Below are 9,863 nucleotides of genomic sequence, written 5' to 3'. Positions count from 1 at the left end.
AGGGATCTATCCAGCAATAATACAAACCAGCTCAGAAGAATGTTTGCTGCAAAAAGAAAAAAGAAAGAAAGAAAGAAAAGATTTATTAAAAAGCCCAGGGTCTTCATTGCCACAGCTCATCTGGAAACCATCCACTCAGAAGCCCTAGAGCACAAAATGTATCAGCAATGTCATCAGCCCACAGGCAGAGTCAAAGCTGGGCACCCATCAGATAAACCTGGGGAGCATCTCAGGGCTTTTGTAAATCCTCTGAAGATGCTATGTTTACAAAAGCTCTAAGGCCAAGGCCATATAGACATCCCCTCACCAAACCGTGTCACCCCTGCTGTCACACTGGGGTCAATTGGGGGAGGAGCCCCTGGGGAAGTCAAATGTGAAAAAAAGATGGGTAGACTGTAGAGAGGAATTTACAGTGACGAGAAACCAAGGACAGGCTAGGCCTGTTAGTTAGATGGGGGGTTAGAGGAGCAGGCAGAAGCCAGCAGTAGGAAGGATCCAGTGTGAGGTGTGGAAGTAAGCAGGTAAAGTTTCTAACTAAGGCCAGGACCAAGGCCAGCACCAAAGCTGAGGCAAACTTCTCCAAAGAGCCTAAGATTCAAAGATTTAGAGCTGGAAGAGACCTTAAAGACCCCCTAGTCCTTCACTTTAAACCCTTCACTTTAAAGATAAAGTTATGGGCCAGAGAGGAAGTGACTCGCTGACGATCCCCCAGTAGGACTCACTAACGATGTGACCTCTTGCCACTGACTTAATCTCCCTGATTATGCACACACACACACAACATACATACATACATACACACATACATACATACATATTTCCATTAGGCCACATTGCCTCCTCCTGTTAAGTTACTTATGTCAAACACCAGCCATCAGGACACGGAGTTGGGATCATCTGAGCTCCTTTTCTGTTCTCCGGCATCTAAGAACCGGTGTCAGGGTGAGGGTGGGCCTGGAATTCTAAGAAGGAAAGAGAGCTGCAGACAGAAGACAAGGGCTAGATGCTCAGAGAAGGAAAGTGCTAGAGTGCCTGAGTCCAAAACAGAGATCTGAGGGGGCTAAAAGGGGGAAAGGCATACTGGAAGTGGTGAGTGGTGAGCAGGGGAACGTTAAGCGCAGCCACAGACAATGGCAGCTGCCTAGGTAGGAGGAAATGAAGAGACTCGGTAACAGCTGCCACTTAGTTGCACTAATTACTTCTCACATTAAAATGGTGGTGCAAACCCCAGCGGAAAATGGCATCGAGGAAGCCTGTGCTGTTTAATAGGAAAGGACTTTCTCCTCCTCGCAGTGATTACACGTACATGGTTAGCAGCCACTTCACACGGAGACTAATTAATTGCTAAAGGGAGGGCAACTGGGAAAGATATATTCTCTTTCTCCTCCCTGTCCTCTCATTCTCTCCCTTTCCTTATTCTCTCCCTCCCTCTTCCCCCTTCCTTATTCTCTCCCTCCCTCTCCCCCTTTCCTTATTCTCTCCCTCCCTCTTCCCCTCTCCTCTCTGTCTCCTTCCCTCTCTCTTCACCTCTCCGCTCTCCTCTTTCTCACTCTTCTCTCTCTACCTGTCCCTCCCTCTACTTTATTCCTTCTATGCTGAAGTTGCTGAAAGTTCAGTTTTGGCTTTTCATCTGTGAGGGACCAAGTGGAGAGCTGGCATTCCAAGAGTTATTCGTGGCCCTTTTAGTCAGCTCATTAAGCCTCCTGCCACACCCCGACTCTGAGGAAGGGCTCTGTGTGGAAGCCAACCTGGCCAGGTCTGCCCTGGAACCTAGCCAACTGGCCCAATGCGCTAAGGTCCCACAAAGCAATTTGGGGAAGTAGGTTCATTCTCCCCTCTCTTTTCTTTCTCATAGTTTTAGTCAGGTATGTCTCAGCTAAAGGTATTTGACCAAAAGAGCTCTCCTGTATAGGCATATTGAAAAGTCCTGAAAAATGTTACTGGTACGCAGAATATTGAGTTCTGGCTTTAGAAACACTGCCTCTTCCCCTCTCTCTGTTCCTTAGGCCTTCTGATAGGCTTACAGCCTGGGCTTAATGTGTTCTCATGTCTCAAGGACAGAATAATCCTCACCCTCTGGGCCTTAGGGCAAGTCCTGAGGAGCAGCAGTGTGGCTTCAAAAGATGCTCTGGGTATATCAGCTCTAATCTGCTAAGATACTGTGCGACCCTCGCTAATTTACTTAACATGACTGGGCCTCCATTTGCTTCTGTGGAAACTAATTCACTATAATACTGTGCCTGGACACTTGGATCATATGGTGTGTGTTTGTGGGTGGGTATGTGAGAGACAGAAACAGAGGGGAGAGAGAGAGAGAGGAGAGAGAGAGAGGGAGAGAGGGAGAGAGAGAGGAGAGGGAGAGAGGGAGAGAAAAAGAGAGAGAGAGAGAGGAAGAGAGAGAGAGAGAGGGAGAGAGGGAGAGAGAGAGGGAGAGGAAGGGGGAAAGAAGGGGAGAGAGAGAGAGAGAGAGAGAGAAAGAGGGAGGGGGAGGGGAGAAAGGGAGGGAGAGAGAGGGAGGGAGGGAGATAGGGAAGGAGAGAGACAGACAGAGACAGAGAAACCGGTTCTCAAAAAAAAAAAAATCAGGCCAGCCTGAGTACGGCAGGCTTTTGAATCAAAGTGGAGAATGCAGGCCTTCCTACCTACATTAACTATTTCCTCAGGTCATTAGTTGATATAAATGGGAAGGCACAGGAATGGTTGCATGCTTATTAACTTTTTGAACTTGTAGCCAATACTGAGTCTAATGATCTCGTTTGTTGGTTATTCCAGATTCTGGCTTCTTCCCTTGTTCTCTTTTACTCTTTTGACTTATACTTCTCATCAGCAGGACCAGTCTTATGTACTGGCCGAGTAGGTAGCAGCTTACATACTTCAATATATTCCTTTCTTCTTACTTTTTCCTCAGAGTTGGTGTTGATTTTGATCTTTCCTCTAATTATTTGATAGCCTGACTACACACAGACGTCTGATGCTGAAATGTTTCCTATCTGTATGGCAGCTAGGTGGATAGAGGCCTGGGCCTGGAGTCAGAAAGATCTGAGTTCAAATTTGACTTTAGATGGTGACTAGCTTCTGTGTGACCCTGAGCAAGTCACTTAACCTCTGTTTGCCTCAATTTCCTCACTAGTAGAACAGGGATGATAAGAATACCTACCTTGCCGGGTTGTCATGAGGATCAAATGAGATAATATTTGTAAAAAAGCACTTAACACACTGCCTGACATAACAGCAGTCTCTATGTAAACGCTAGCCATCATTGTTACTACGTAGTCAGTTTCATTTTTGGTCTTGTTATTTAGTGCTCACCATATCCAGTACCATTCTCTTCTTGAATAAAATATCCATGTGGCTTTTTTTGTAGGGTACAAGCCCTTGACCCCTTTTGTTTCTTAATTCTAAATAGCCTACCCTTACCAAAAACTTCCTATACCTACCACTGATGCCTGAAATTCTACCTTGCCAGATAATTCCTGTGGGTATAAAATTTCTTGGCCCTTACTCAAATAGAAATCCCCCTGAAATCCAAAACAAACTAAACCTTAGAAACCATTCACATGTTCTCAGTCTTAAATCCTTTCCAGGAAGTAAATTTTGATTGAATGGAGAGAATGTTCAGAATATTTACTGTTTTGCCATCCATACGCCTGTCTTGTCATCAGTTCCTCCCGCAAGAATTAGTTAAGCCAAGGAGAAAAAGGGAAATTCCAGTCCGTTGATCAATCCATTTCATGCTATCAAAAAATTAACTCCATGATTATAGGACAGGGAAGTTGGAACTAGAAAGCAATGCATGTTTTTAAAAAAGACTTAGAATTTGGAATTACTTAAGAAAAGTTTCTAAACTATTTATATCCTTTGACCTAGTGACCCTACTGTTGGTCGTCTATCCCAGGGAGCTTAATAACATCAAGAAAGGCCCCACATGTACTAAAATATTCACAGAAGTGTGTTTGTGGGAGTGAAACTCAGAAAACTCAATGGGGATAAAAGAAAGAAGAATAAGAATCGGGGAATGACTGAACACATTTTAATATGCAAAAGGATTTGGAATGTTATTGTAGCATAAGCAAAGACAAATGAAGAATTCAAAGAAACATAGTAAGATAATATGAACTGATGCAACTGGGTGGCCTTTGCACAGTGGAGACAGTGGCCTGGAGTCAGGAAGATTCCTCTCCCTGAGGTCAAATCTGGCCTCAGATACCTACTAGCTGTGTGACCCTGGACAAGTCACTTAACTCTTTTGGCCTCAGTTTCCTCATTTCTAAAATGGGCTGGAGAAGGAAATGGCAAAACACTCCTGTATCTTAGCCAAGAAAACCACAAATGGGGTCATGGAGAGTTGGACACAACTGAAAGACGACAGTAATAATGCAAAGAACAATATGCACAATGAGAAAAGACATTAGAATTCAGACTAAATGCTATGAGCCATCTTGATTACAGAGGACTGAAGAATTCTTTCCTCTTGGTACAGAGATGGTAGATTTACAAATGTGGAATATTGTATATGCTGTTTGATGCAGTTGCTGTGGTTGGTTTTGCTTCACTGTTTTGCTTTGTTTTAAGGGTTCATCCTATGGGGAAGGGGATAATATTGGGAAATGATGAGGCCAGAAGACAAAAGGAACTAATAAAGACCTGTCACTATTAGTAGTTGACCACCAGTTCGATATGCACCAATTTTAAAGCAGGGCTGCTGATCTTATGCTGCCTTACTAGAAATCTGGCCTACAGGATAACCATTGTCCCTGGTCAGTTCATGACTGAAGGGTCTAAAAGGCATTGTCTTTTAGGTGGGACATTGACAAGCAGAAAAAGGCAACCAAGGTAGTGAAGGAATTCGAATTCATGCTATGTAATGACCAGGTGAGGGATCTGGGGGTTGTTTATCCTAGGAAAGGGATACTAGATTGGAGGGAAAGGGTGATATGATCACTTTTTTGATATATTCGAAGGGGTGCCATTTGAAAAAGGGAGCAGCCTTATTTTCTGTGGCTTTAGAGGCAAAACTAGGACTAACTGCTTACAAATCACAGAGTTCAGCTCAGTATACAGACTTCTTAGCACTATGAGCTGCCATGGAAGATGCTGATTTCCCCCATCACTAGCAGAATTGCCACGAGGACTTGTCAGGGTCGCAGCATTTCAGGTGAGAGTTGGAATCACTGGGATTTGGGGCTGTTTCTCTTACAGTTTGTGATTTTATGAAGAGCTTTGGTGAGAGGGTGAAAAGAGCAGAGAAAATAAAGGTTTTGGTCTTCTAAGTTCTTCCAAAACACCTTGCCTTTGCAGTTTAGAGATTGCATCGTATGGGTCAAGCTGACAGCAGCAGAGCAGAATCCCCTCCTGGAGGTCACAGGGGGTGGAGAGACTTCCCTGCAGCAAGCTGTCTGACAATTCACTAACTCTTTCCAGGTGCCCACAGGATTCTCCTCCTCTTTACTTGCCTTTGGAAAATGCTGACTTGGGACGTCTCTTCTGCACAGAGAAAATGAAGCCACCGACTTAGAAGAGAAAGGGTTTCTAGACCTGTAAAAACAAAAAGACACAGAAAGCACTCTAGCCCAGTCCTTCTATCAGAATGCTTGGGGGCCGTGGAGTGTGCCCAGGAAAGCTGAGTGCCCTCAGAGGGTTCCAAAGAGGATCATCCAACTGGTCTTTTGTAGTATGATTTCATAATATTTCATTGTAGGAGTCTAGACCTGGAGCTGGAACAGACCTCAGAGGTCGTCTAGTCCAACCCCCTCATTTTACAGAAAAGGAAACTGAAGCTCCAAGAAGTGAGGTGATTTGTTTGGAGTCACATGGGGGAACAAACAGTAGGGCTGGAATTAGAACCAACATCCTCTGATTCCAAATTCACTTGTCTTTTCACTGCCTCCCTAATTTCTAATATGAAAATTTATTCACCCAACATTTACTATGTGTCTATCGTATGTGGGGCTCAGTGTTAGACTCTGAGAATATAAAGATAGGGGACACACACACACGCACACACACACACACACGCACACACCCCTGCTCATTAGGAACTTAGAATCTTAAGGAAAAGGGTAGTGGAGGAGAAAGAATGTCACCAAGAAAATTACGTGAGTAACTATGGTGAGAGAGACAGAGAGAGAGATCCAAAGAAGTCTGGCCAACGTCTGATGAGAGATCACTATACCTGGGAGCTTCAGGGGAGGCTTCCTGTAGGAAGTGGCAGCCCTGCTGAGCCTTGAAGGAGGGAATGGGCTTCAAGAGACAAAAGACTCCATTGCAGGGATGGGGGTGTCATGAACCAAAGAGAGGGTGGAATAAGAACAGGGAATGGAGAGCAAGTCTGTCTTGATTAAGCCACAGAGTATGGCAAGGGTGGAAGGGAGCATAGTCTGCTACAGTGATGAGTAGAGCCTGACGCTGGAAGCCCTTGGGTGCCAGGATCATTCTATCCTTTGTTGGTACAAGGTACAAGAGAGTCACTGAAGCTACAGTATCAGTGCCCTGGTCTCCATTTGCAAAGAGTTCTATGCCTTATTTGGTTTTCAGAGTGTTTTCCTGTATATTATCACAGTTAGCCTCACCACGTCTGGTTCTACCAGCCCACCTCTGTTCTACCTGCTGAGGGAACCATGGCGAGTGGCATCACCCACTGTGAGGCCTGGCCCCAGAAATGCAGCCACAGACTCAGCTGAAACCAGACGCCTGGTCCACTGTACTTTTCACTTCAGGATTCTAGACTTACTCTAGAGACCAACTCTTAACAAGAAAAGGCAGAACCCAAAACAAAACACGGAGGACGCCCCTTCTCCATAGGAAAACAAAAACCACTCCCTGAACCATTGGCCAAGCAAATTCATAAATTCATATCAAACTAGTTTGGTTTTTAAGTTGGCCAGAGGCCTGCAATCAGGCTGGCACGGATGGGAGCAAACAGATGGGAATCCTATATGAAGCTACTGACTCACTCAACTTATGAAGAAAAAAAAACTCGTTAGTCAACGTTTCAAAGGGCTTCGACTTTGCAGGAAGCTTTCGCAGGCCCACTTATCAAAGGCCCTCAGCAGCTGGTCCTGCCTGGAGCTGCAGTGCCCAGGCATCCCACAGGGTGATAGCCAGCCTGGCTCACACCTGGGGACTCTCCTCCCACACTCCCTAGGGGAGGGTCCATCCCACTTACAGCAAGGGTCGGACAAGGCCAGAAGCCATTTGCCTTTTCTAAGAGAGTTAAAGTTTCCAGGCTCCATTTCCCACTGCAATATAAAAAGAAAAAACCCTTGCCCTGGAGTCGGAGGACTCAGGTTCAGATCTTACCTTTAACAAGTACTGTCAATGGGGGAGCTGCTCAACCTCCATGGATCCTATGATGCCATCACCTCTGGCCCGTCCCCTTGGGACATCAAGCAGGCTGGCATCTATCACTGTGAGGCCTGGCTCCTGAAATGCTGCCCTGCATGTAGTATAAAGCCAGGGGCATTTTTTTCAGCTCAGAGGGCAGCTCACAGGGGTGCTTCATGGTTGTCAGCCAGAGTAGAGTTCTCTTGCTTTGTCATCACCCCGTGGGATTGCACTAATTATCATGCACAGAGGCCCTTCAGCAGATAGATAGACAAACATATACATATACATGTACATGCATATATACACACATACGTGTATGTGAATATATGTGTGTATATATACATATACTCATACATCTATATGTGTGTAATATGCATACTTACAAATATACACACATATACTCATACATATATACATGTACATACATATATATAAAATTTTCAGCTAGAAAGGGATCTTAGGGATGATCTTTTCCAACTGCTTCATTTAATAAATCAGAGAACTTAGACCCAGAGAACTTAACTGAATTAAGGTCAAACAAAGAATAAATAGCAAAGTTAGAATTTGAATGCAGGTCCCCTAACTCCAAATGCTACCTTCTTCCCACTCTACAATGCTGCTCATAAAGAATTAGAATGCTATTTGGAGAGAAGGGCAGCTAGCTGGTGCAGTGGATGGAGCTCCAGGCCTAACATCAGGGAGACTCGTTCTTCCTCAGTTCAAATCTGGCCCCAGACACTTACTAGCTGTATGACCTTGAACAAGTCACTTAACTCTGCTTCAGTTTCCTCATCTGTAAAATGAGGAGAAGGAAATGGCAAACCACTCGGGTATCTTTGACAATAAAATCCCAAATGGGGTCATGGAGAGTCAGGTGTGACTCAACAACAACAAATGGATAGAGGACTTGTGATCTAGAACCTCAGGACTGGTAAGAAGCTTAAACAGTGTGATCTAAAGGAAAGAGCTCAGGACTTACGAAGTCAGAGACAAGGTTGGAAATGCTGATTCTGCCTTTCCCAGCCACGGGACTGGTGGTGGTAGGTAAGTCAGCGACCCCTTTTCACCTCTGTGTCTTCCTAAGATAATAGAACCTATACTTCCTATTCTACAAGGTTCTGGTGAAAACCATGTTTCAGGAGCTGGAAAGAGCAATAGATAGGGTACTCCTCATGTCCAGACCTCGAACCCTTCCCTGAAGAGGCCTGGAATACCCTCTGCATACTCTGGGACACGCTGCTCTCCAGCTGGTGCTTGAAGACGTTAAGTAATGGATGACTCCTTACTTCGGTGGGCCAGCTCATTTCTGATAGAAGTTCTTCCCCTGTGTTTCACCAAAAACTTCTTCTCCATATCTTCCCACCCACAGTCCTAGTTCCACCCTTGGAATGCACTGTCATTTTTGCTCTGCCCATTCTTTTGCTAGAACATGACAAACTAATTCAGCAGGTATTTATTGAATATCTATGTGCCTAGCTTTGTGCTAGGCACTATGGAAGATAGAGAAATACTGAAGATGGCAATGTGAGGAGGTTCCTCCGCCTTCTGTTAGAGCAGAAATCTCCAAAAGAGGGTCTCTCTCTCTCCCCCCCTCCCCCCCTCTCTCTCCCTCTTTCTCCCCCTCTTCCCCTCTCTCCCCTCCTCCTCTCTCTGTCTCTCCCTCTCCATGAGAAAGGTTGAAGGGAGAGAAAAGGGAGGACAATAAGATCTTGATCTTTGCCTCCCCATTCAATGAAAAGAAAACCAAGACCCCCAAAGATGGGGTGACACATCAAAGATCACCCAGCAAGCTGGAGCAGATGAGAACTCTACACTCCCTGGACTCTACTCCACATCTCAGACCTCCTTGTTGCAGTGACTTCATGGCAGCAAATGTGCTCTTTCTAGGTATTCCTGGGAAGCTGTTTTCCCCAGGCTGGGCCTCAGTCGCTATCCCCTTTTGCTTACTGATTTCCTGTCCTTCTTCAGCTGAGCATGTGCTATGATCCATCCAGGTCACTGGCAGCTCAAGAGGCCAAGCTGAGGAGGTCACTGCTAACTATATGCTAATAAGATCAAGAGCCAATCAATTCTGCCCCTTCCTTAATCAGGCAATCAATGTGCACTGCAGGTGTCTGAAGCCTGTGAGGAAGGAAGGCAGGAGGAGGGAGAGCAAGGGAGTGGGGGCTGCCTCGGGCTTGGATGCAGACCATGCAGAGCCCTGCCCACTTCTGGCGGCTTTTGAAATCATTGCTCAAGAATAAGGGGGGTGGGGGTGGGGAGGGAAGCACCTATTTAACCAGAGTCCTGATCTCACATTCTGCTTATGATTCCAAGATTCCGCTATAGCCTATGGATAGTCTGGGTTGATTGAAAACCTAAAGGGCAACCACTCCCTCCAAATTGTGTTTGCTGTCCTTTTCCACCCAAAAGGAGAACATTTAGGATGACCAAGCTTTGCATTTCAGAGCTGGAAGAAATTTGGGAATTCATTAAGGCCACCCTTTTGTTTTTTACAAGGAGAAATTGAGGCTCCAAGAAGGGAAGGGACTGTTCAG

This window comes from Notamacropus eugenii, chromosome 1 (genome assembly GCF_028372415.1).
Source record: "Notamacropus eugenii isolate mMacEug1 chromosome 1, mMacEug1.pri_v2, whole genome shotgun sequence".
In the NCBI taxonomy this organism is placed as follows: domain Eukaryota; kingdom Metazoa; phylum Chordata; class Mammalia; order Diprotodontia; family Macropodidae; genus Notamacropus; species Notamacropus eugenii.
Note: the sequence above shows the minus strand (reverse complement) of the source record.